General features: G+C 44.8%; 1 protein-coding gene across 36 annotated transcripts in view; it reads left to right on the top strand.

Annotated features, from left to right (window-relative positions):
* The first annotated feature begins 632 nt into the window (after window positions 1-632).
* KTN1 (kinectin 1) overlaps window positions 633-26,874 on the top strand; it is a 109,919-nt gene continuing 83,677 nt past the window's right edge. For 22 of the 36 annotated variants that reach the window (XM_065593855.1, XM_065593858.1, XM_065593882.1 and 19 more), the window contains exon 1: window positions 633-772. The gene's annotated coding sequence lies outside the window, so the exon portion shown is untranslated. The remainder of the gene's footprint in view (window positions 773-26,874) is intronic. The other 14 variants (XM_065593874.1, XM_065593881.1, XM_065593887.1 and 11 more) reach the window with 3 other exon arrangements.

Below are 26,874 nucleotides of genomic sequence, written 5' to 3'. Positions count from 1 at the left end.
CAGGGTGGGGAGCGTGTCTGGGGGGAATCCCGGTGGGGGGGTGTCTCAGCCTGGGGGTCCCCGTGGGGAGCATGTCTGGGGGGAATCCCGGTGGGGGGTCTCAGGCTGGGGATCCCCGTGGGGGGAGTGTCGGGGGAATCCTGGTGAGGGGGTGTCTCAGGCTGGGGGTCCCCGTGGGGTCGTGTCTGGGGGGAATCCCGTGGGGGGGGGTGTCTCAGGCTGGGGGTCCCCGTGTGGGGGGGGTGTCTCAGGCTGGGGGTCCCCGTGGGGTCGTGTCTGGGGGGAATCCCGGTGGAGGGGTGTCTCAGGCTGGGGGTCCCCGTGTGGGGGGGGTGTCTCAGGCTGGGGGTCCCCGGGGGGGCGTGTCGGGGGGGAATCCCGGTGGGGGGGGTCTCAGGCTGGGGGTCCCCGTGGGGGCGTGTCGGGGGGAATCCCGGTGGGGGGGGTCTCAGGCTGGGGGGTCCCCTCAGGGTGTCGGGGGGAATCCCCGCGGGCGGGGCCCCGGGAGGAGGATCCGGATCCCGGCGGGCCTGGTCCCAGGCGGCGGCTCTCGGGGCAGGCGGTGCCCCCGGCCCGGCAGCCCTGCGCCTTTAACGGGCGGCGGGAGGGGGCCGGCAGACGCCGTGGACGTGCCGGTGCCGCCTCCTCCTCCCCGCCCCGCGCTCCCCTTCCTGCCAGGCAGCCTCCGCCGCCGCGCACGGACCGGCCCGGCTGCTCCGCCTCCTCCGGCCGCCGCTGCGGGTTTCGCGGCTCCGCTCGGGCCCGCCGCAGGGTGAGTGGCCGGCCCGCTCCGCTCCGCTCCCCGCCCGGTGCCGCGGGGCTGGCGGGAGCCGCCGGCCGGGCTCGCCCGGGCAGCCGCACGCGCAGCGCCCGCCCCGGCTAGGCCCCGGCGGGGGGACGGACCCTGCCCCGCTCGGGCCGGGCTGCGGGGGGATCCCGCGGGGCGGGGCGAGGGGAGCCCTGGTGTGTGGGGGAGGCAGCTCCCACCCCCTGCCGTGGGTTGAGCCTCTGGGGGAGGGGCGCATGGGAGGGATCTGCCCTGGGGGTGCCCGGGAGAGGGATCCCCTTGGAGTGGGTGTGTGGGCCCCTGTGTGTGTGTGTGTGTGGGGGGGAAATCCCATGGGGAAGGGGTGTGTGGGGGAGCCCTGTGGGGGGCTGTGAGTGTGGGGTTGTGTGTGTGGGGGGATTCCATGGGGAAGGGATCTGGGGGATCCTGTGGGAGGGCTGTGTGTGTGTGGATCCCATGGGGAAGGGGTGTGGGGCAGTGTGGGGATCCTATGGGGAAGGGGTGTGGGGGGCCTTGTGGGGGGCTGTTTGAGTGGGGATCCTATGGAGAAGGGGTGTGGGGGGCCTTGTGGGGGGCTCTGTGTGTGGGGATCCCATGGGGAAGGGGTGTGTGTGTGTGTGTGTGTTGGGGCTGTGTGAGTGTGCGGATCCTATGGGGAAGGGGTGTGGGGGTCCCTGTGTGGGGATTGGGGGCTATCCCATGGGAAGGAGATATGGGGGGTGGGCTGTGAAGGGGAGAGTCTCTGTGTAAGGAGCCTCATAGTTATGTGAGGAGGCCCCGCCTGTGGAGAAGGGAGGCCCCTGGTGGGATGAGGGGAGGATTCCCTAAGATTATGGGGGTAAAGGGTTGGGGCATGGGACTGAGGGGCCCGAAGTCTGGCTCCAGACCTGCCCTTGTCTGTCGCACTGGGAGGAGGGGTGCTCTCTCAGCGGGGCTGTGGGGTTTAGGGTGGGGGTGGGTTAGGTGTTCCTCTAGGGATGCCATGAGGTTTTGCTGTGTGATTCAGTGATGTATTTACTAGTTCCCCCGCTCCCTGGTTGGGTGTATGGGGACCCTGGTGTTGGGCATGTGGTCTTGTACTCTGTTGCTATTTCAGGGCCTTAGCTATGATCTCTGATGCTGTTCGTACTAGAGATTGGGGATGTAAAGTTTCCAGTCACCCAAGAATAGAGTCCCTCTGGGCCTGTGAGATGCACTGTAGCTTGGGAGTTGAGGGAGCTCAGCACCTCACATGTTCAGGCCCGAAGAGGCTGCTGTTCTGATTTTTTTGGGGAGCTTAATTTTAAAGTAACTTGCTCCTTAAAACTTGTTGAAAATGTGTTAAAAGTGTTGAAAATGAAGGGAGTGTGGGGAGAAAAGGAGAGATTTCCTTGCCTCTGCCAGTGGTGCTGGAACAATTTATATAGCATGGATGCTGAGAGCCTTTGAACCAAACTGTAAACCCTTTATATGATGGAAAGCACTTCAAGCCAGGGGGTGCGGCCACACCCCTAGTTTCAGCGCCTATGGCCTCTGGACACAGTCGTCTTTGGCTATTACAAAACCATCCTTGCTAGGGATGACTTTTTGCCTTTGGAAAATACTAGACTGACCCAAACATCATGTTTCAAGAAAACGTTTCCTTGGATCCCTGAATCTCCCTAAAAGATGTTACCTGCTTCCCTTGTAAATATTTAGTTCAAGTATGGACATCTTGCTTATGAATGCCAGGGCTGTGGATAACGTGTTGTTTTTCCCTCATATCAAGAACAGCTATAGTAACAAAATTTAATATGAGAAAGGAAACCTTCCTTGTACTAATGTAAGGAATAAATGTGATCATCTACTTAAACTGCAGGAGTAAGCTGCATAATCACCAGGTATAGGAGTGACTTTAAATGAAAGAGCGTGTGTTACTTTCTGCCTTTGTAATTCCTTATGTAAAGGAAGGAAGGGGAAACTGAGGCTTAAGAATGTCCAGCCTAAACTAAGAACTACTTTTATGGGGCTCTAGCAGTAATTTGACTAAATTCAGTTTCAGATAAACTGATGAGCATATGATTTATTACAAGTAGGTGTCACTGCCATCGATTGGGGTGCACAATATAGGAAGTTTTGGAGAACATGCTGGCTAGCTGCTCCTTAAAGTTAGACTTCAAAATGCAAACACTCTGCACTTATGTTTTGCTGTATGCATAATATTATAAGGAAATCTAAAAAGCTTTTTATTCTTCAACAATAGTACACTTAGGCCTGGTCCACACTAACCCCCCACTTCGAACTAAGATACGCAACTTCAGCTACGTGAATAATGTAGCTGAAGTTGAAGTACCTTAGTTCGAACTTTGCCGCTTCTGGACCCGCGGTAGGCAGGCTCCCCCGTTGAGTAGGCAGGCTCCCCCGACACAGGAGTACCGGTGTCGACGGTGAGCACTTCCGGGATCGATCCCGGAAGATCGATTGCTTACCTCCAGGTCCGGCGGTAAGTATAGACCTACCCTTAAGTAATTTTTCTAAGAAGATACTTTGAATTAGGAATTAGTGAACTAGTACAAAGTTTCAGAATCACAGATTTAAAAATAAACTTGATGTTAGAGGTTCTGGAAGCATATTTAAAGGTCTGAGAAAAACAGAAAGCTACTCTGCTGTATATTTTGGAAATAACTCTTTCTATAATGGGTCCATCTCTTGATTTGCAGTGACAGCTGTACGACAAGCATGCTATGTACAGAATTCATCATAGTTTAGTCACTACACTAACATTGATAAAACTCTGCTTTAAGAACTGATGATCTTGGAGAGCTTTATAAACTGCCTGTTGTTTCTTCATAACATCAGAAGAAAGTTTAGCGTACATTCCCTCAGAAAAAGAGAAATTCATTGTCTTCAACAACAATGACTTTAAAAATCCCTCCTCCTTTAACAATTAGCCAACAAAGCAGTCTGGAATGCATATCTATGGAATTAAAAAAAAAAAAAATCAAAGTAAATTGAATTTTTTGTAACAATTTAAGACTTAATGTTTTTAAAAGGACACTCTTAAATCAGATTTGTGCCAAACTCATTTCAAAAGAATTTGCATAATTTTGAAAAAAAAATCCCATGGATTAACTAATACGTCGTTTACAAAATAAATAATTCCCTTGCAGTGCTAGCAACCAAAGTGCTGCAGCATTTTGCTAGTTTTGAGAATCTTATTGAATTAGACTCTATATGTGAAATAGACTAGTCCGTTTCCATTGAATAAGTTGAGAAATGCAAAATGTACTGCACAGTGAAATATAACTAATTATAATTAACTCTGGAGAGGTACAAACTACTTTCATAATCTGAGTATCACAGGGGTAGCTGTCAAGTATCAGAGGGGTAGCCGTGTTAGTCTGAATCTGTAAAAAGCAACAGAGGGTCCTGTGGCACCTTTGAGACTAACAGAAGTACTGGGAGCATAAGCTTTCGTGGGTAAGAACCTCACTTCTTCAGATGCAAGTCTGAAGGGGTAGCTGTGTTAGTCTGTATCCACAAAAACAATGAGGAGTCCGGTGGAACCTTAAAGACTAAGATTTATTTGGGTATAAGCTTTTGTGGGTTAAAACCCCCACTTCTTCAGATGCAACAATAATCTGACTGGTGCATCCAATTTCATTTTTATTCTTTTTGCACAGGGAAGTACTTTTAAAATGGAAAAGAAAGATGGGGTTGAGGAGGATATCTTCGGTATTTTTTAAAAAAGCAAATAAGTTAGGGATGCTGTGTGACAATATACTCTTGCCTATAAAACATTTTTACTAACTCAGTTGTTTAAAAGCAAGGACATAAAGAGTTAAGGACATCTTACACCTTATTGTGCACAAAATTTCATTACAGTATAACAACCTTAACTCTGTCCCATACGTTGTTGGTTTTATGTTGTAATTTTTGTCTTGATAGTGATATCGGAATACTCTGTATGTACTAGCAAATGGGAAATATCAGTTAACATCAACTGACAGTAGGGTACCTTAGAAAAATACTTACTGCTTTTTCTTTAGAATAATGTATATGTAATTGTATAGGAAAAGTGCATATATTATGAAAGTGCACTTGCCTTTTAGGCTGGAGAATATATAATTACATTTCTTTTCCATATTTTGAGATCAGCAATGACTATTGGGAGGTCAGAGTACAGGCTGTTTTGTGATATACTTTTCTTTATAAAAATATTTATAATGGGCTGTGTAAGACTAAGGTCCTTAACTGTTTATCTTGTCTGAAGTGCTTGAGCTCTGTGTGATGGGCATCTGTCTGGGTTTTTTTTTTTTTTTCCTTAGGATTTTGTAATGCCACCCATCACTGTGTTATCAGAGCACCTTCCCCATAGGCTACATTGTTGCCATTTCACATTCTAATTGCTTTTAACTTTTGTATTTATGTATAAGAATACCCCCCTTTCAGTTTAGTAAATGTTTGAAACAGATCAAGAAAAACGTTGCTCAAAAAGCTTAAGTGTTTGACATGAAATAAAAAAAAAAAGATTTGGTTGGTACACGACACCTTTCTTCAAATCTTGTTTGTGTTCCAGTTTTCTCAGAGTAGATCCCTAACATTACGTGGGTTTGAGTTGGAAGTGATTATCTGCCTTGTAGAGCTCCTGTGCCTAAATTTGGTTGCCGTTTCCATCCATGAGCAGGCTGTATAACTCGCTTTACCACATTTTTGCTGTTACATTTTATGCTTACGTTGCTTTTTGTGTGCTATGATTCAAATATAGCTTTTGCATATAACTCATGGTGAGGAAAGGTTGGGTTTGCATGAAAATGACCTGAGGATTTAACTAGACAATACTTTTAATATACCTTTTTTTTTTTTAACTTAACTGTCTAGTCAGTCTTTAAAATCTGCTTTAAACTCTGCTTAAAAGGTGAGGAGGGAAGAAATGTTAAATAAAGAAATCCTCAATTTTATCCTTCCCCCTCCTCCTTTCCCCCCACGCCACACAAACAATTAAGAAATGTGCAGATAATGCAGCTAGGCAGGCTAAGTTTTGTTAAAATTATTGGAAGGGAAGGGCAAGACTTGCTCAAGCCTGCATACACAGTGTGATTATTCAGTTAACTATATAACAGCTTTTTTTTTTTTAACATCATTCCTTACTCCACCTATTTCTGAGATTAGATGATCATAGGTCAAAATACTTGAATCACTGCTCAAACCTGGTTACCATACAATAATTGGTGCTTAATAAAGCTTTTTAGAAACGGCAATTCTTTACGGAGTTCAGTGACTGTGTGGGAAAAGTTCTGTTTAGGTCTCTGCTTTAAATGTAAGACTGTTTCTGTGCTGGAGAAAGCTGAAGAGTGAAACTTTTACACTGGCAAAGAAGTTAAATAGTTAACATACATACAATGTAGAAACTTATAAAATATTCCAAAGGAGGATAGATGAGAAATATAAAGCTGTTACATTGAAATCTGGCAACTTTTCACTCCATCAGGGTGCTTGTAGCTCCAGTTGTGGGGCAGATAATACAGTAGTAAATATTTAGCAAATCAAGTAAAATCATACTCCTGCATGTGATATATCCAAAGCGTTATCATAAATATTAAGGGAAATCTGTTTATATGTTTTGGCTCTTAACTTTTGCTCAGGTAGTGGCAAAAAGTAGCAGAACTGAGCTGTTTAAAAACTAACAGTATGGTATAATTTTTGAGGGTCTCTGTAAAGTCACATGCCCACCAGGTGAATGGGGCCCTAAAAATAAATGTTTCTGACTTAACAGTGCGATGGTTGAGACCAGTAAGACTGTGAATTGCTGATCTAAATATCTGCTCCACACAAATCAAACTTTGCTATTAATTTGTATTCATAGAATCATAAAATATCAGGATTGGAAGGGACCTCAGAAGGTCATCTAGTCCAACCCCCTGCTCAAAGCAGGACCAATCCTCAGACAGATTTTTACCCCAGTTCCCTAAATGGCCCCCCTCAAGGATTGAACTCACAATGCTGGGTTTAGCAGGCCACTCACTGCTCAAACCACTAAGCTATCCCTCCCCCAGTTGTAGAATGGGACTCCATTGTGCAAGGCACTGTACAAACCCGAACAAAGATTGTTCCTGCCCCAAAGAACTTACAAACTAAGTGTTGATTGTGTTAAATTGTGCCGGTGTGGTGAGAGGGAGGGCAGAAATTACACGAAGATCATGTTTGACAGCATTTTCATGCTTCTACGTGCTTGTTTGATTGCTGTAAAAACAGCATCCGGCAGAAATAAATCTTTTCTTTCAGACTAGCACTGTCTTCTTAGAAATAGTTCTCGGCCACATTAAAATGCACAAGTTGATAGAAAGTAGGATTCAGAGGAGAGTTTTTTCCATCCTAGATCACTCTGATTCAGGCAGAGCAGAGACTTGAATCTGGGACTCCCACATCCCAGGCCAGTGCCCTAACCACCAGACTGTACAGCAGGGGTAGGCAACCTTTGGTACGCGAGCTGATTTTCAGTGGCACTCTCACTGCCCGGGTCCTGGCCACCGGTCTGGGGGGCTCTGCATTTTAATTTAATTTTAAATGAAGCTTCTTAAACGTTTTAAAACCTTATTTACTTTACATAAAACAATAGTTTAGTTATATATTATAGACTTAGAGAAAGAGACCTTCTAAAAACGTTAAAATGTATTACTGGCACGCGAAACCTTAAATTAGAGTGACTAAATGAAGACTCAGCGCACCACTTCTGAAAGGTTGCCGACCCCTGCTGTAGAGTATGGTTTCAAAAGATAGATAGATTTATTCCCCTGTCTCTCCGCCCGTCCCCTTCCTGCTGAAACACGCGGTGATTGTCTTGTTTCCGGTTGGTCTAGGTTGAATGAATGACACATGCTACATTGAAATCACCTTGTGCTTCTCCATGCAAAATTAAGAATCAGTTTTGGGTTGGGGAAGTGGAGTGGCAGATGAGATCCTGGCCCTGCTTAAAACAAAGACAGGAAGTGCTCCTGCCTGTATCTTACCTCTAATTCCTCTATTGTGAGTTTGCTTCACTGGGGAACTAGAAGTAACTTCTGTGTTGGATTCTTTGCACATGAACACTGGCCAGCAGAATAATTGCTTCACTGCTACTGGCTGTGCTCAGGAGTGCTGTGATTTAATTAGATTATATTTGAATGAATACATAAATCTTTATAAATGAGCTTAAAGGGACACTGTCAGGTCAACTGAGGCCCTAAAGATAGGTGTTAGGCTTTGTAAAAGCTTGTTTCGACAAGTACAGCATTAATAAAATCTTAAATGGAGACCCTCTGTTACTGAAGGAATTACTCTCCCTTGTAGTGTTCTCCACCCAAACATTGCAGCATCCTGTTAGTGTGTGGAATAACAGAAAGTGAAACTACAAAGAGGAATGACTAGTCTATTTTTGCCCAAGGTCACTGGAATACAAAGGGGGCGGTGGGGAGAGAATAGGTGTGTGGGAAGAGGTTCTGGTGATCTAAGTTGTTAATAATATAGGTATTATGTGTCTATTAAAATTAACTTTAAACCTCCTGGTCCTTTTATTGCTCCTTCTGAACCTTAAGTGTAGGATTTTGATATTTGTAATTTCCGTTAAGGTGCCACACAAAGGGAGGTATTTGGAGTTGCTTTGTGGTGGGTGTGTGGAAAGTCTGGAAGGTTTCTTTTCTGCTTGTTTTTATACCTGAGAAATATCAAGTCTTCCCAGTCTTTGCTTGTGGTCTTTTTTGGAGTACCCAGGGAAATAGACTGGGAGCTACCTCAGCCCTTATTTGTGGTGGGTTGGGGTCTTATGTGTGGTGGTTAGCTTTTGAAGTTTTAAACAGTTTAATTATAAATCACTTCCTTGCTATCTGTGATGTCATAAACCTCATAATTCTGCAGTTCTCTATCTCTGCCCTGCTTATCCTAGAGGGCTAAGATCTGAATCCCTGATATTGTGGGGGAAAGAGGAGAGAAGCACGTGAAGTCTTTTTCCCACAGAAGACTTCTAAAGACTATGAAAGACAAATGAGACAAACCCTGTGTTTTTCTTTGTAGGTCATTTTGTGGGTCACTGTGCATGTTTCCTTCTGTAGGTTGTAATATGTTTATAAACTTGTAATGCTTTCAAGCCACACTTCTTATTGTGGTGTTAATCCCTTTTACCTATAACAATGTCCTCCAGCAGCATTTACAGTTAACACCCTTGCTTTCATTGACATGCCAGCAGGATTTTCCAATAAACTTTGTTAGGGTTGGTAAATAACAGTAAATCAAGCAGTGGCATTTCTAGTTGTCAGTCGTGATGACGCTTTCCAATGGGCTCTTCCCAGGGATAACTTAATAATCTGAAACTTGGTCTACACCATACTTTTTTCTTTAAACTTCCCACCACTGGTACCACTGGTGCAGCTTCATCTTAGGAGCATTAGTGGACACCAGTCTCCAGGGTTCTAGACACCCTGTATCCAGATCTACTCTGAACAGGATTATTTGGATTCATTTGTAATGCCTACATTGTCAACACCCATCCCTCAGAATCAGCAACCCACTATTTTTCTTTAGAAAATCCATTTTAAAATATCCCTGTGAAATGTCTCGTGATTTCCACCCCTCCCCCCTGCCCAAATACTCTCCTTAAAGTATACAGGTGTTGCGGATATTACAGAACCTAGTCTCAGAGTGGTAGCTGTGTTAGTCTGTATCCGCAAAAAGAACAGGAGTACTTGTGGCACCTTAGAGACTAACAAATGTATTTGAGCATAAGCTTTCGTGGGCTAAAGCCCACTTCATCAGATGCATGCAGTGGAAAATACAGTAGGAAGATATATGTGTACACACACACTCCATGAAAAAATGGGGGTTGCCATACCAACTCTAATGAGACTAATTGATTAAGGTGGGCTATTAGCAGGAGGAAAAAAACTTTTGCATCACTGTGAGGAAGCTGGGTTTGTGTTTTTCCTCAATCTTTCAGGAACTTCAGCTCCTTTCTGTTCTGGATTGTACATATTAACGAAGTGGATGGGTTGAGAAGGCGAATCTGTGGATATTCAGGCCATTGAATGTATGTCCGCTAACCCAAAGAAAACAAAGCTTGACTTAGAAGCCTCTGGAACACCCATATAATTTCTAAGGACAGTTGGGAAATGAGGTCCTTTCAACTAGGTATATATGCACCCAGGATTCATGCTGCTTTCCCCCATGCAATGAATGTGAACTGGCTCTCTTGAGGACTGGATTGTTTCTTGGTGGCTTTCTGGAAGCAACTTGAGTAAGTTACTTACAAGCTACATTCATAAGCCTTTTCATAGGTTAGATCAATAGAAATACAATTATGCATGTATTTTGGATTTCTTGGCCTCTTGTTTCCAAAACTCCTACAAGTTTTTCAGCATTTCTTGTACAATTGAATGTTGGTTTACAGTGGCATCAGAGCAGAGGTACTCCCTGTCTGTCTATCCATTGTCTCTTTCCTTGGATTGTAAGACCTTTGAAAGCTTACACTTAGGCTACATCTACGTTACAGTGAAAAGCAAGCTGTATCGACATTGTGATGTGTAGCTACATGTGTCCGTGAAAGACACCCCAGCAGTGAAAGGCTTCAGCAGCTCCCCACTGCTGGAGCTTTTCTCTGCAGAGCGGAAAGGCTCTGGCAGGGGGAGGTAGCGACAAACTGCTTGCCAGAGCCTTTGCCTGTGACCAGAGTCTTTTCCTACTGGAGGGAAAGGCTCTGGCAGTGGGACACTACTGTGGCTAAAAATAGCGCTGTAGACATGGGAGGTAAGGCTTGAGCAAATAGAGAGCTGTGTGGGGTACGTATTACCTTACGTACCCACACCCTTCTGGCATCTCTTTACATGCACAAGTCGGCCTCTCGGTTACTCTGCTATTGATACCCGTGCTGGGGGGGCTACACGGGTATGTACACCACATGCTGCCGACAGACGTGTAGTGCAGACATACCTTTCAAAGATGTGAACAAACTGGAGAAAGTCCAGAAGAGAGAGACAAAAATGATGAAATGTTTTGAGAACCTGACCTATGAGGAGAGGTGGTGTTTTATTTATTTATTTTTTAAAAGGAGGCATGTTTAGTCTTGAGAAAAGAAGGCTGAGAGGAAGACCAAATATGTCTTCAAGTATGTTAAAGGCTGTTATATATAGCGTGCTGATCAATTGTTCTCCATGCCCACTGAAGGTAGGACCGGGAGTAATCTGCTTAATCTTTTAGCAAGGTTAGATATTAGGAAAAGCTTTTTAGCTATAAGCATCCTTAAGCACTGGAACAGGTTACAAATGGAGGTTGTAGAATCTGCATCATTAGAGGTTTTTAAGAACAGGTTGGACAAACACCTGTCAGGATAGTCTGGGTATAATTCTTCCTGCCTCAGTGCCGGGGGCTGGACTAGATGACTTCTCAAGATCCATTCCAGCCCTACATTGCTATGATTCTTTGGGCAGGGACTATCTTTTTGTTGTGTTTGTACAGTGCCTAGCACAATGGGCCCCTGGTCCTTGATTGGGGCTCCTAGGTGCTGCTGCAATAATAATAATTTGGAGGACAGGAGTGACTAGAAAACAACTTTTCTTTTCTTAAAGACCAGCTGGGAGATTCTGGGCACAATACCAGGACGCTTGTCTTGGGGAGTGACACACCAGTGTAGGTCAATCTTGTGCATTGCACAGTAACGTGTCTACTGCATTTATGCAAGAACATAGGAAGGAAGTTGTTGAGCATTTAGAAAGTGATAGTAACTATATCTTTTGACACTCCTATCACTCAGTTAAGGAATGCTCTGGCCCTTTTTTTCCCAGAGCAGTGTGCTTTTGCCTGCTCTCATACGCAAACATCTGGAAGAATATCAGCAGCATTCCATTGCTCGCAAGAAGGTTTGAGCGCAGTCAGAATCTGTTTGTGACTGCTTAGGTGCCAAGGAAGATGACTCCGCAATCATACGAGGCAAAGGTATTCTGGGATAGCTCCATGGTTCGGCTAGGTTTTGACTGATTGATAAGAGAACTAAAAATGTCATTAGTTGATAATTTGACTGTTGGATTAATCGTTGATCACTGGCTGAGGCATTTGTCTCCTAACCCCTTTGCTTCAGAGTTTAAAGCCAGAAGAAAAGTTTGAAAAGAAGGGAGTCCTCTTCAGACATCATCCAGTGAGCAAAAACTTGAATCAGCAGGAATTGAACTGTCCCCGAAGTCCTTGTGCTGTATTTTCAGAGTGCCAGAAGGATCCAAGTATGGTTATGCTATCGTGGCACCCTTTAGGACCCTGTGGTTCCATTTTAGCTGTTGAATTCCGGTGGCTTCCAGATCAAATATGCTCAGTCTACCCTCAGTAGAAGGGTGTTTTGAGTTTGCAGGGCTGGCAGTTGGAAACCAAAATGGGATCTGAAACTGAAGATGAGTTCCTGAAAGTGACTGTCTTTAAATAACCACTCTTCTGCCCATAATCACCCGTTAGAGATCTCTACTGCTTCAGTGGCTAGAGGTCAGTCCTGCTCCTGAAAAGCAGATGATGTTCTCCCTTGTCTGTCCTCCCCAAAGCCATTTCAAACATTATTTTGTTATTGCTATAAAACTCAGCTTCCTTGTAAGCAAGTCATATTATCTTAGTGCCAGACAGTGGTTCTGACTCAATCTTATCAAGAAACTTGTTTTTGTCCTGCTGTTTGTGTGGCACCTATGCACTGGTACACTTACAGACTCACAGCCGTGGAGGAGGGGGATAAGGCATCTCTTGTGCCTCCATGATCCCAGACCCCCGGCATACTTTAGAGCACCATTGGGGCGACTTTAAATTTTGCCAGCTGCCAGTGGCCCCTAAAGGTCATTCTGGCATCTAGGGATCCCCTGAGCCCAGCAGTTTTCCGGCTGCACACCAGGGGCCAAGGTGGGCTGCTCTTTGCCACTGGGGGAAGCGGAGGGTAATTCTGAGGGGCTGATTGTCTCTGGCTCCTTTCCCCATGAAGTTTCTACTGGTTTGAAAGCGCATACTGCTACTGCCAGTATATCCCTTTTGAAGCATAGAGGATTTCTCTTAAACTCAGTGGGAGGACCATGTCCGGTGGCATCAAGTGTCTGTACAAATACCTGTCGGGAATGTGCCGCATCAATTCTGAGGTGTGATAGGAAGGACTATGCTACTTTCTCCCTGTTAGTATTGTAAGTAGTTGACATTCAGATATGAAATGGATGCTCAACAGGTCAGGCTGCAGGGGAAACATTATTTCTCAAAGTCCAAAGTGTAAACTGCTTGTTCTTTTGGTGGGACCTGATAGTTGGCGGGGAAGGACTCCTCGGTGACACTGCCTGAACTTGGAAAGTAGGGAAGAAAATAAAAAGCAAGTCTGAAGGAGCATCTCCCAGTTCTGGAAACTCTAGTTCTGTTGTCACCAAGCCGTAGATCAGGATCAACCAGTCAGTTATGGAGCCTCTGCCAGTCTATTGTGATCTCCGGCCGCTAAAAGTTCGGCGGCACAGTGGGGCTAAGGCAGGCTCCCTGCCTGCCTGCTCCAGCCCCATGCCACTCCTGGAAGTGGCCAGCACGTCCCTGTGGCCCCTGGGGGGGGGGCAGGCAAGGGTCTCCGCATGCTGCCCCTGCCTGCAAGCACTGCCCCTGCAGCTCGCGTTGGCTGGGAATGTGGAACTGTGGCCAATGGGAATTGCGGGGGTGGTGCTTGCAGGCAGGAGTAGTGCGTGGAGCCACATGCGTCCCCCGCCCCCAGGAGTCGCAGGGGTGTATTGGCTGCTTCTGGGAGCAACTTGGGGCCGGGGCAGGGAGGGAGCCTGCCTTAGTCTTGCTGCACCACCAGCCAGGAGCCGCCCGAGATAAGTGCTGCCCGGCAGGAGCCCGCATCCTGAACCCCTCCCGCACGCCTGCCCCAGCCCTGAGCCCCTTTCTGCACCCCATCTCCAATCCGCCTCCTGGAGCCAGCACCCCAAACACCTTCCTGCACCCCAACACTCTGCCCCAGCCCGGAGCCCCCTCCTGCACCCAAACTCCCTCCCAGAGCTTGCACTCCCTCTGGATGACGCTGCTTCTCGGTGGCATTTTGGCGGATGCTCGTCTGCTGGCCAGTACGCAGGCGCACCGCGTTGGGGACCCCTGGCCTAGGCCAATGAGTTTACGCGCCCTGTATTGATTTCCCTTCTCCCACTCCCACCTTTCATTAGGGAAACAAAATGATCATGATGAGCAGTGAAACATGAACTGGGAAATTCCAAAGCGAATGTTGCTGCACAAAGTTAAACATACTGTATTTTGCATATAATGTATCCTGTCAGATATGTAAGAGGTGTAACTTGGTTTCAGCTAGCATTGTGGGAATAAATCTTCATTTTGGGAATTTCCCTAAACTTTGGAAACGTTTTACTCTATTGGCACATTTAAATCAAAGGTCAGGATATGGAAAATTCAGAGTTCCAAGAGCTTTAACTCTGTTGCATTATATAGCCTAAGGCTTCTATCACCTTGGTGTCTAAGTACCACAGTCTTATATGTTGTATAGTATATGCAAAATGAAAGGGCAGTTATACTATGGAAAAACGGAACTCTAGAGTTCGCGTTTGATATGGAAATCCTTGAGAGAGACACTTGCTCAGTTTCCAAGTAAAGAGTCTTTCCCTGACTGCCAGCTGTGCAAATTCAATCTGGGATGAGAAGGCCAAAATATCTTTTCTGGCGTATACCGTATTGTCAGCAAAAAAGATTGTGGTCCAAATTCTGCTCTTATATCTGTACGATTTCTTTAAACAGGTTTCATAGTGTAACAGAGGACAACATTTGATCCAACAATCGGAATTTAATTAACAAATATGCTAATACATGAGGCAGAATAGAATTCAACTCAGTTTGTCTGCTGTGTGGCTCTGCAGTATGTTCAGGAGTTAAAAAGTAGTAAAACTCATCTTATTTTAGTTGACAATGAGTCCTACAGGAAACTGATCTGTTGATTAAGGTCCCATTTTTACATTGGCATTACTCAGAGTAGAACTATTTATATGCTTAACAAGAAAAATGGGTATAGGGAGTAGTACATAATGCAGCCTGGACAAGTTTACTCTGTTCCTGGAACACTAACTTTTGTATTTCCTGAATTGTGATTATAGGGTGCCACTTTAAAATGGCATCAACATGGTTATTTTTGCTTTTAACTTCCTAGGTTTGTGTGGGCAGGGGAAGTGTGTGGACTAGAGGGTAGGGGAAAAAAATTCTAGAATGATGTTGCTGGCAGAGTTTACAGGTTTCTCCATCGGCGATTTAAATTCCTATTTCAATAATCCCATTGTGCGTGTTTATGCAGTGCATCTGACTAAGGTTCACCTGCTGGCTGAGGGAGACTTTTCCTGCTTATGCTGAGTATGCTTTCTTCAAGTAGTCCATATCTGAAATCTAAACACGTCTTAAACTTAGCAAAGACATTAGTAAATGAGAATTGTTTGTTCCTGATGGGTTTTGAACTCTGGGTGTGTTCCAGAATTTCTAACCACTTTCTTTTAGAGAAACTTGGAGAACTTTGTGTTCTCACCTCTGATAATTCAAACGACAGAAGGAATTTTTATCTGTAATCTCCTGGTCCAAGAGAACTGTCAGCCCAAAAGGTGAATGTTTCAAAAGTTGAGTCTGAAAATGGGGTTAAAGCAGAGACTGTTTTGCAAATGACTGCTGTGTTATGGTGATTTGTGAAACAGTCGCTTGCTGTCTCAGTATATGCTGTTTGCAGTGACTTACTTGTTAATGCAGTAATCCCGTTTTCCTTCTTCTAAGGGAAACCCAAATCTCTTTGCTACTTAAATATAATCTATTTGTGGGGTAAATAATTTCTTTAAACTGCGTGTTGGTTCAGTAAACCATGTCTAATATGCCACACAATCCGTTAATAATTGTGATTTCCTCATCTAAAAGTATTCTTAATCACTCTTTTTAAAGTTTTGTGTCTCTCCAAGGGAGGTCTAGGTTGGACATTAGGAAAAAGTTCCTAACTGTCAGGGTGGTTAAACACTGGAATAAATTGCCTAGGGAGGTTGTGGAATCTCCGTCTCTGGAGATATTTAAGAGTAGGTTAGATAAATGTCTATCAGGGATGGTCTAGACAGTATTTGGTCCTGCCATGCGGGCAGGGGACTGGACTCGATGACCTCTCGAGGTCCCTTCCAGTCCTATAATCTATGATTCTATGATTCTATGAAAGTAGCTTGGTAGGTAGGTGGGTCAGATCTTCTTTAGTACTTCAGATAGCTGGGACATCCCTCTTTCTGTAGAGGTTTGCTGTCAGTTACTCATTTCATAGATTGCTGTTTAACAATAGGATCATTCAGTCACGGAAAGGTTAACAAAGCACTTTTTTGTCAGTTGCTCAATCTTTTTGTGTGGTTGTGTGAACAGCAGACTGAGCAGAAATAATGGAAAAATCTTGTTGCTGAAATGACCAGGGTCAGCATGCTGCATTGCTAGGGTGAAGACCTGCTTGGGCTTCTGGGTCTGTGGCTGTGAAGTCTGATAGACAATAAATACTTTCCTGGTTCCATTGCAAGACCGCTAACTATTAGTTTGTGTGAAACTTTCACATTTAATAGTGTCAGCTGTCTGGTTCCGAATCCTCACAATTGCCCTTGTTGCTGTAGCTTCTAGTTCAATTTTAAACCCCCCTCTTAACAATGAATGTGTTTGGCTCCCTAAATCAAGCATTAGAAAAAGGGTGAACTTGTAATCCTTAATTATGACGCATTGGAACACTCATAGTCAATCACGGTCAAACACAGGCAACATTCCAGCACCTCTTCTAGAGACAGCGTGATGTTTTCCTGCTGTAGAATTCGAATATCCAAATGAACCTAGTAGACTCCCTGCGTGCGTGCTGTCACGGCGAAGGACTGCTAGATTGGATTTTGGTGTTTTGTGGAGGGGATTCAAAAGCAGTTCTGGCTTAAAAATATTTATTTTGCAGTCCTTGAGGCCTCCACCTTGTTGTGCTAAGCATTATAAAAACCTATAACAGAGAGACTATAAACTCTTTGGAGCAAAGGCTAAGCTCTTTGGAGCAAAGGCTGAGCATAAGACAAAACAACAGTGGGATGCAATAAAGGTGAAAGGCGCACCAGGTAAGAATGAGCCGACTAAGCTCAACCATGTCAGCACACCAGCTGCTTAGCTGTTGTTAAGTTTATTGCAGCATCACAGCACAGTAGTTTTGAGGAAGGATTTGAAGGAGGTCAGTGCTTTGTGGGCTCTTGTTGGGAGCTCCTTCCATGCATAAAGCATGGCATGGGAGATTGCCTGAAGGTGTTAAAAAGCTGGACCGAGTGGAAATGAAAGCCATTTCTTAGCAGAAAACAAACTGCCTCTCAGGACTCTATGACGTATGTATAGACGCATGCCAAGTGTTGGTGTCTCTATTGCATTCTGGGCGAGAGAATTGGTCTGTTCTCCTTGGAGGTGGCTTCTGCATGTTTGCGCTTGACTGACGCACATCCCTCTCCCCCAAATTGGACTGCACGAGTGCCTTCTTGCAACACTGCACACTTAGAGCAGAGATGATAGAGGCAGGGTGGTTCCCAATTACCTGCCTGCCTTCTGCTAATGCTTTGGGGAAGGCATGATGATAAAGAAAGATGCTCCATCTCTAGCACCAGCCAGAATTTTTCTACTAGTACAAATCAGATTAGCAGAAGCCCTGTTCGGAGCCTCTAGATCAGTGGTGGGCAAACTATAGCCCGCAGGCCGGATCAGGCCCACCAGCCGTTTCAAGCCAGTCCTCGAGCTCCTGCTGGGGAGCAGGGTCTGGGGCTTGCCCCGCTCTGGTGCTCCAGCCGGGGAGCAGGGTTGAGGGCTGCTCCACGCTGCTTCTGGAAGCAGTGGCATGGCCCCGCTCCGGCTCCTACTTGTAGGGGCAGCCAGGGGGTTCTGCTCTGCACACTGCCCCTGCGCCGGTGCCGCCCCCGCTGCTCCCATTGGCTGGGAACTGTGGCCAATGGGAGCTGCATGGGCAGTGCCTGCGGACTGGGCAGCGTACAGAGCCGCCTGGCCGTGGGTCCGCGTAGGAGCCAGAGTAGGGACATGCCGTTGCTTCCAGGAGCCGCTTGAGGTAAGCGCCGCCCGGAGCCTGCGCCCCTCACTCTGGCCAATGGGAGTATGGAGCTGGTGCTCGGGGGCAGGGGCAGCACACGGAGCTCCATGGCCCCCCCGCCTAGAAGCCGGACCTTCTGCTGACAGCTTCCCGGGGCACAGTGCGGTGTTGGAGCAGGTAGGCGGGACTTTTAACATCCCGGTCAGCGGTGCTGACCAGAGCGACCCAGTGCCTAACACTGGGTCGTGACCTGAACTTTGAAAAATGCTGATCTAGTCCAACCCCCTGCTCAAAGCAGGACCAATGCATCCTCCTGTATGGGGTGTTAAAAATACAAGCTAGTTTTCTTTTTCCTAGTACCAAAATATATTAACTTACTGCTTTGATTAGTCATTTCCTTTCTCATTGTTCCTTTCAAACTGGGATATAAAGGACTGCATGCATACTTTTAAAATTAGACCCTAGCTATACAAAGATTTTATTTAACCTAAGAGGAGGCCTAAGGTGCCGAAATTAACTGGCAAGGTCATTGTTCTGTTCCTTCATTAGTGGTGAAAGTAGATGGCTATTTCCATTCTCATGCCTATTAAATACAAACTTATGAGTGTAGTTACCCAACCTTATTGCACCATTGATCATACTGAGCATAGATTTCCTATGTGATTTGGAAGCCGGTCTGAAACAAGCACTTGCCGTGTTTAGTGTTGGGTATAGCACTGTTGGGAATGTCTGTTTTAACATGGTTTTCAGCAAAATATGTAAAGCCCCAAGTTCATCCAAGGCTGTCACCCATCTCCTGCTTAGCTGCCCGCCCTCCCCTCCTCCCCCCCAAAAAAGAAAGGGGTTGTATGTGGCCTTTTGTAGCATAGGTGCGAACTGTTTAAAAGTGAATGGACGATATCTTGATTTTTGTAGTCAGACATACTGTCACTGTTGGACTGCTTGGCACTGCTTTGTGGTCAGGTGTGTTTAGGGGAAAATGCCAGCAACCCAGCCCTGGGAAAATGCCAGCAACCCAGCCCTGGGTAAATGTGCCTTTGGCCACTGGAGCTGGCATAAACACTGCTCTGGGTAACTTATTAACATCTGCAAGGTCAAGTATAACCTTTGGTTCTCTACTTCCCTCTTACTTCCGCAGCCAGCAGCTGGGTAGAACCTTTGAAAGGTTGGCAATACATTTGTCAGCTTTCACGCGGTAAATAAGCACCTCGACTTTCACAATAAGCCAAAGATCAAGCTAATCCCATTTCAAAACAAGGCCAAAACAAGCCAATCCCTAAGAACCCCAACACTCTGTGACTAGATCCCCCCCCCCCGGTGTGCAGTCTGGGACTGTGGTGGGCCCGCTGTGCACCCCTGACTCTCCCCACCTTGCCCCTGCTTGCTGTAGCTGATAAAAAAAAAAAAGCAACAAGCAAGCTAAAAGCCAAAAACTAGCCAACAAACAACTCACAAGCCAATTAAGCCAAAAACAAGCCCAATTTCTGTGTTTTTTCTATGGGTTTGGCATGTCTGGCTGGCAATCTCTTGTCCTGCCCCTGGGACAGAGCTCCTTAGGTCAGGAAATAGAGTTTCAAAGCTTGTATTTCATGTCCTGGCAAATAGACCCCAGTGAATAGCCCAAGAACATCACAATACCAATAAAACAAACAAACAAAAAAAATCCCAAACAACCAAAAACTGTAACTTAAAGAAAAGTTGATTAGCAAACGGAGAGCGCCAAGTCAGTCAAATACAAGTGGTTAAACATAGCCACCCTTCTGTAGGTATATGGAAACCTATTAATTGCATTAGTGAGAAATTGGGGAAAAAAATACTTCTATCCTTAGAGTTCCTGTGTGGGGGGTCTTTCTGCATTTGCCCTTTAGCATGGCTGTGTCTCTGTGGTCAAGTGGTGTCTCAGTGCGTCCATGCTGAAAGGTGGCATGTGCTCCCTACAGTAGGGTCACTTGAGTGAATCAGTCACCGATGTTCATGCCACTGTGTCCTCTTTACCCTGGTAAAGAGAACCTGCTCCTTGTGTGCACTGGTGCTCCCATTATTGGAGCTTCACTAGTGAGAGGTTTGTGCACAAAAACCTAGATGCAACCATCGTCTTCCAAAGTAAACAAGACCTGCATTTCTCACAAGTCCCCTTTCTTCTGACAATTTCCAGCCCTTTATACGTTAAAGGAGCACAGGATACAAGCCCAATATTTTTCTCCTTTGCAAGCTGTCTTGACATTAGGACTTGAGTTTAAATCTTCAGAGATGAGAGGCTGAGCCTGATACCTAACTTGCTGCCCTCCCACCCCCCGCCATCTAGCCATTCCCTGCTCTCATTAAGAATGAGTTGAGCACAAAGTTATATGGATGAAAGAACAGATCTTTATTTCTCTTAAAAGAAATTTGACACAACCAGTATTACTTGCACTTGGAATTTCAGAGTGAGGGAGTCAAATGAACAAGATGGTTAAAACCAAGTGGGTAGTACACACCTCTATCGTTACTCTCTATAAAGGTCAGTTTACAGTCAAAGGGTCACAGGTCCACTCTTCTGTCTCCGGGCTTACCTAAGCACACAAGTTGTACCTCTTTAACTATAACCATATAGTTAAAATGATACAACCCCTCTAGTGTGGGTGCAGTTACCAAGGTATAAATGGGGTACCGCACATTCCTCTATGGGATGGGGAATAAGCTCTACTGGAGTAAGGCACCTTTATACCAGTAGAACTGTGTCCATACTAGGGGTTGTACTGGTATAATTGTCAGTAAAGAATTGCACCCCTTACCAAAATAGTCATACTGGTACAAAACCTGTAGATCAGGCTTTAGATGCGCAATACTCAGCATCTCCTGTATGGTGACTATCAGACAATGTAAGAGAAGCCCTCAACGTGCAGTGATCTATGGAGGATCATGTCCTAAGTATGTATTCACACAATAGACCACAACTCCTCTGAAAGGGTCATTATTGTCTTTGTGGGGGGTAAATAATGGCTTTAAATGCATGTAAATGATTTTTGTGCATTCTAAACCCAAGCTGTTGTAGTTGGTAAAGTCAGCTTCACTTACACTAACTTCTTTTAACTTTCCAGACAGCTCATCCAAATGAGAACATGCTGATGGCCTGATTTATTTTTAGAAGTGCTGAACACCTTCAGCTCCCATTGACTTCAGCTGGAGTTGTGGATGGATCGCATTTTTGAATATCAGACTCAAGAGAGCTGAATCAAATGTATTCCTGGCTTTAACTGCCACACAATTCAGAGTTGGAGCAGAAACTAGAACCCTCCCAGATACTGGAGTACATATATACCTCTACCCTGATATAACGCTGTCCTCGGGAGCCAAAAAATCTTACCGTGTTATAGGTGAAACTGCGTTATATTGAACTTGCTTTGATCTGCCGGAGTGCGCAGCCCTGTCCCCCTGGAGCGCTGCTTTACCGCGTTATATCCGAATTCGTGTTCTATCGGGTCGCGTTATATCGGGGTAGAGGTGTAGCAGGTAAAACTGCTTGCTGTTCAGACTTCTTTTAATCTAAACGCAGCTTTTTGGCTCTCAATCCAATAGTTTTAACTTTTATTTTGGCATATAATCCTGCGTTAATGTGGAACTTTGTGGCGTGACCCTTTCTATGTAAGGACCCTTGGAAAAAGCAAGCTTTTGTTTTACTTACAAAATTCAGAACTAGTGGGTAATGTGAAAACAAGTTGTAAAAAAATGAAACATGTCCCGAACAAAGTTACAGAAGCCATTTAGTTGCACAGCAGATGGACCGGACTATTGTGAGAGTAAAGCAATTCATTTTTAGTCAGTGTGGTACTTTAAAACGACGAGAAAACTAAACTGAGTGTAGGGGCTGGTCCACACTAACCCCCCAGTTCGAACTAAGATATGCAACTTCAGCTACGTGAATAACGTAGCTGAAGTCGAAATATCTTAGTTTGAACTACAAGGTACTTACCGCGGGTCCACACGCGGTAGGCAGGCTCCCCCGTCGACTCCGCGTACTCCTCTCGCAGAGCAGGAGTACCGGTGTCGACGGCGAGCACTTCCGGGATCGATTTATCGCGTCTAGACAAGACGCGATAAATCGATCCCAGAAGATCGATTGCTTACTGCCGAACCTGGAGGTAAGTATAGACGTACCCTAGTTCTACTCCGGAGGCTGAGAGTAAAGGGGCCGCCTTCTCGCTCAGCAGATCTGCCCTCCCTTCTATGTATCTGACTTCAGTGAAGAAGTTAGATTTTTTACAACTTCTTGCCCCTGCAGAACCAACAAAGGTCTGGGGGAGAGAACTGAATTCTTTTCAGGCTTGCATATCAACAGAATTGTTAGCACAGCCAGCTGTGCAACGCCTTTGTTTTCAAATTACGCCCTCAGTTACAGTGCCTCTGTGCAGGTATACTGGGGGGTAATTTGGCCTTCAGCACTTCTCTAATGGTTGCCTGGAAAGTAGCTCAGATGTAGTCCCGTGGTGGTGGTGGGGGAAAGGCTCAAATCAGAGATGTCAGCCTTCACAATGAGTTTCTCTTTGGTTCAAATCTGATGCGCTCTCAGCTCAGTCCCTCGGGACAGGGTGTGAAGGCAGGCGAGAGCTTACAGGAGAAACCTGGTATATTTTGAGATTGAGGCAGAGAAGCATCATTTCACAGTACCTGACTTCAGCCTTGCAGTCTGGTGGATTGAAGAGCAGACAAATATAGACTTGTTTCTCAACTCCCTTGTTTGCTAAGAGAAGGTGAAAGGGAAACAATTTAATCTCAAGTCCACCCATTTAAGTCTTGGGTGTTAAAGGTCTCTGGAGGAGTTAAGAGTTTGGAACCCTGGGGAATGGGGTGGGAAGGATTGGGGGGAGTTCTGGGAATAGAGGGGAATAGGAGGGTGGCCCAGGGAGCTCACGGGGGAATGCAAGGGGCGTCCCTGGTGTGTGCAGTGTGCTTGGCCTACAGAAACTATGAAGTGTGGTTAACAGTTTGGAACAAGGCACTGAAGAGATAACAAAAGGGTACCTCTGAAGTCAGGGGGAAAGGATGCTAAGCGGATTCTGGCACTAGCATGTAGTGACATTAAGGATGTACAGGAGTATCGGATAGTGGCGGCATTCTGAAAACTAAGATGGCTTATCATGGCTGTGGTACCAGTAGCGCTATTGCTAGTCAAATTATTTACCCTCCTGGTTTCGTCCATCATCCTCTCCTCTGTCTGCCCTGAGCTCTTTTTGTCACTTGCATAAAAAAAGGCCTGTTACAGCTATTGTAATTAAATATCTCCCTTTCATAAATATTGTAAGAGGTATTAGAGTTTCCTAGATACTGACGTTCAGTCAGAAATTGTCTACCTCTTTGTGTACGTACTTACACCTTTTTGAAATCTCATAGACTTTAAGCCCAGCCAAATACATGGGAAAAACTTCTCTGTAGTAACTCAGAGCCCTCCCCATCTAAGGTCCCCTCACCAGCCATTGGAGTTATTTGCTGCTAGCAGTCGTAGATTGGCTACATGCCATTGTAGGAAGTCCCATTATACCATCCTCTCCATAAATTTATCAAGCTCAGTCTTGAAGCCAGTTAGGTTTTTTGTTCCCACTGCTCCCCTTGGAAGGCTGTTCCAGAACTTCACTTCTCTGATGGTTAAAAACCTTTGTCTAATTTCAAATCTTGCCTGAGCTATTGATAAGAATGGAATTTGTAGCTTCAGCTCAGCTCTCAGAATGGCGTCCTTCTGCCCCTTCCTTGACCATAATCTTCTACTAGTAACTTGGCACTGTGTTCAGGAGATGCTGTAGATTGTTTACGGTTGTCTGTGGTCCCTCTTTACAAAATCAAGGTCCTTCAGTTGTGGGTATAACTATAGGCATCTAATGCTCCTACCTGATTAAGAGCTTCAGTCCTTGGTACTGCAACCTCATTGCTGTAATGTATGTGTCCTCTAAATATGCCCTTTCATGGTTAAAGGCCTTTGCTGAAATGAAACAAACTTTTGTGGAATTTAATAAATTAGTAATGTAAAGCAACTGAGCATACCCCGACAAATGGCAGAAACAATAGCATGTTTGGAATGTAAAATATTTATCTACTGGGTATTTGCAGTGCTGAGATTATTGTGTTCAGCAAATGGTTTAATAGGATGAGTTTAGTCAAGGACAGAAAAAGGTATTAAGTCTTGTTTTTCCCTCCTTGTTTTTTTGTTAGTTTGTCTGTTATTACTTTTTTGCTTTAAAACACCAACTATGCTATATTGAGTAACTTTTAAGCATGTTCAATTAAGGCTTCTAGCCTTCCCAGACATAGAGTTAAGTCTAATTTTATGTATGGTCTGGACAGTATCATGAGTTCTGTAACAATTAACTGATTGCATTTGTGATTGATTTATCACACTTCTCTTCCAGAGACTTTTCTAGTTTCAAGAGTACTAGATCAAACAGGGCACACGTGTTGGGTGCTCCTTTTGAATAGCGCATTGCATGCAAAAATTGTCAAGTACAGTAGGTGTATTTAGGTGTTTGTGTCAAAGCTGATGCAATAATTCCTTTATTAAAATTAAAATCACTGTTCTTGATTTCTAGATCTTTCTTTTGCACTTTTACTAATACTTGTAGAGTTTTCAAGGTGACCTGGAACATTCTTTCTATAGCTTGTGCCCTTTTTTGCTTTCTGATGTATAAAGAAGGTGAAAGGGATTTGTAATGTGGTTTTTTCCTGTTCTTGGCTAAGACCTGGTCTGCATAGAAAATTAGGTCAGTTTAACAACATCAGTGGAGGGTGTGAAAAATCCATGCCCCTGAGCAGTGTAGTTAAAGTGACCTAAGTCCCCGTGTACACAATGCTAGAATTCTCCCCTCAAACTAGCTACCGCCTCGCCAGAGGTGGACTACCTACACTGACGAGAGAATCCGTATTCCTGTGGTGTTTTAAGCGTAGGTAAGCCCTTAGGCCTTAACTACACTGGCAAGTTTCTGTGCAGTAAAGCAGCTTTCTGCGGTGTAACTCCTGAAGTGTACACACTGCCAACCAATTTAGTGCACAGATACTGCGCAGTTGCAGCACTGTTTATATATTAAAAAAAAAAAAAAGCCACCCCGACGAGAGGTGTACAACTTTCTGTGCCAGAGCTACAACACTGTGGTGCCAGTGTAGACACCCTGATAGATTACAGCACTGTGATTGGGCTCTGGGAGGAGTCCTACAATGCCGTTTCTCGCCTCTCTGGTCATGGTTTTGAATTCTACTTCCCTGCTCTCAGATGACCAGTCAGGAGCCCCACCCCTTAAATTCCTTGGCAGTCCTAGGGCTATTCTCTAACCACTCTGAAGCCTTCCTCTCTGAAGGGCTACGATCTTTGAGAAAATGAGGATTGTATTTTCAAGGGTTTCTGTTTGACAATGAGGTGTATGGTTGGTCATGTACAGACGTAAAATATATAATCAAACAGTAACTTCTGGTTGGGTACTCTAATCAGTGTTCCATCGATGACGCTATGTACTGTACCCCTGAGGTGAATCGGCTAAATACTGACTAAAAGAACCATAATCTACTGATTTCAGTTATGTGGTTACATACTATACCTAGAGTGCCGAAGATCACCTGAACATTGGAAAAACCTTGCATATGCAAGTTGATGCTCATTTAAGTGCAGTATCTCTTCAATCTCTGCCACAAGATTTACTGGCATGGCTTAGGCTGCTGGGTGACCAAGATGCTGTGTCATTCAGCAGTAAGAAGGTTCATGAACCCTCTTGACAAAATCCCTGGGAAAACCCTGATTAAAGGTGCTAGAGCCTTAATGAAATCTTACAATGTATGTTTTAAATATCAAAATGAAATTCTTTGTCCTTGGCAATGTTTTAATTTTTAAAGCAGCATAAAAATCTCAGGGGATTACATGCGTCTTGAGACCCCGGAGTTCATAGTGAACATACTTTTAACATGCAGGGCTAAGCTAAGAATGGCTCATGCATCAACCAGATGGAGCTATAACTTATTCCTGTCTTGCAGAGTACAAGTTTAGATCCAAGGATTAAAACTGATTGAATATCCATCTGAAGGTTATATATCAGCAGAGAGAAACTTGAGTTCTAATTACACCAGTACTTTTGGTATTGTGAAATATAATACAAAGTGAACTCACTCACTTACAGGAAGCCAGTTGCTAATAAACGATCATGTTAGATGCAGCATTAGAAATGAAGTAATTGACAGCATTTTCTGTGGTGTTGGGCGAGTGCAGGTGGAAAAAAGTGATTTGGCCTGTTAATTTAAAGTGAAAATAATAAAGCTGCCTAAGTTTTGATAACTCAGGGCAGAATGCAGTTCTTCTCCCTTTGCAGAAGGGTTAAAGGGATGCCATCAAAGGTGATAGGTTTAGAACTTATATAAGGAGTATTAAAACTTTTTAGATGGGGATAGGAGGATTGTCAAATCCAGCCCAGTTATTCAACTTAAGAAATCAGAAGCTCAACTTAAAAAGCCTCTTCCAGGGTAAACATCTGATGGGTAGCATGTCAAGGGTTTGTAGCAATGCCTGGAATTTAAGTGTGCTCGTTAAACTTCAGGGCTTTTAATTGTGCTGCTGCTTGGCAGGGAGGGTGCATGTTAAGTAATTGGTTACAGCAGGATTTGTTGTGTTTGGCTGTTGCAGTGCATTGCGGAGTGCCACAACCACTTCCAAAGTGGCTCTATCTTACTAAGGGGCACCTTTAGTGTCTACTGTGTTTAATAAAACTGCCGTTTGCAAACCCTATTAGGAAAAAGGCTTATGGTCCTTTTTTGAAAAGTATCCTTATGCTGCTATTAAAAAGAATAGAAGTGAACAGGTTAAATAGTTCAGTTTTTATTCACTTTCCTTATTTCTTCAAGTTTTTCCTGTATCTCTTGATGAAAGTAGTTTCTCTATCCTACCTTCCCTGCTTCTTGACAGTTTCTCAACCCCCCCACCGCGTTTGGTTTCCCTTTTGCTGGGGAGGCTTGCAAATTGGCCAGGAAAGAATGAATGGGAGTTAGAATGAAATTGTTCTAATTGTAAGCTAGTCACGGGTTCTCACAACAAATTTTTTAGTGGCCTCAGAAT

This window comes from Chrysemys picta, chromosome 4, assembly GCF_011386835.1.
Source record: "Chrysemys picta bellii isolate R12L10 chromosome 4, ASM1138683v2, whole genome shotgun sequence".
Classification (NCBI taxonomy): Eukaryota; Metazoa; Chordata; order Testudines; family Emydidae; genus Chrysemys; species Chrysemys picta.
The sequence above is the reverse complement of the archived record's forward strand: the minus strand, read 5'-3'. Positions and strand labels throughout refer to the sequence as shown.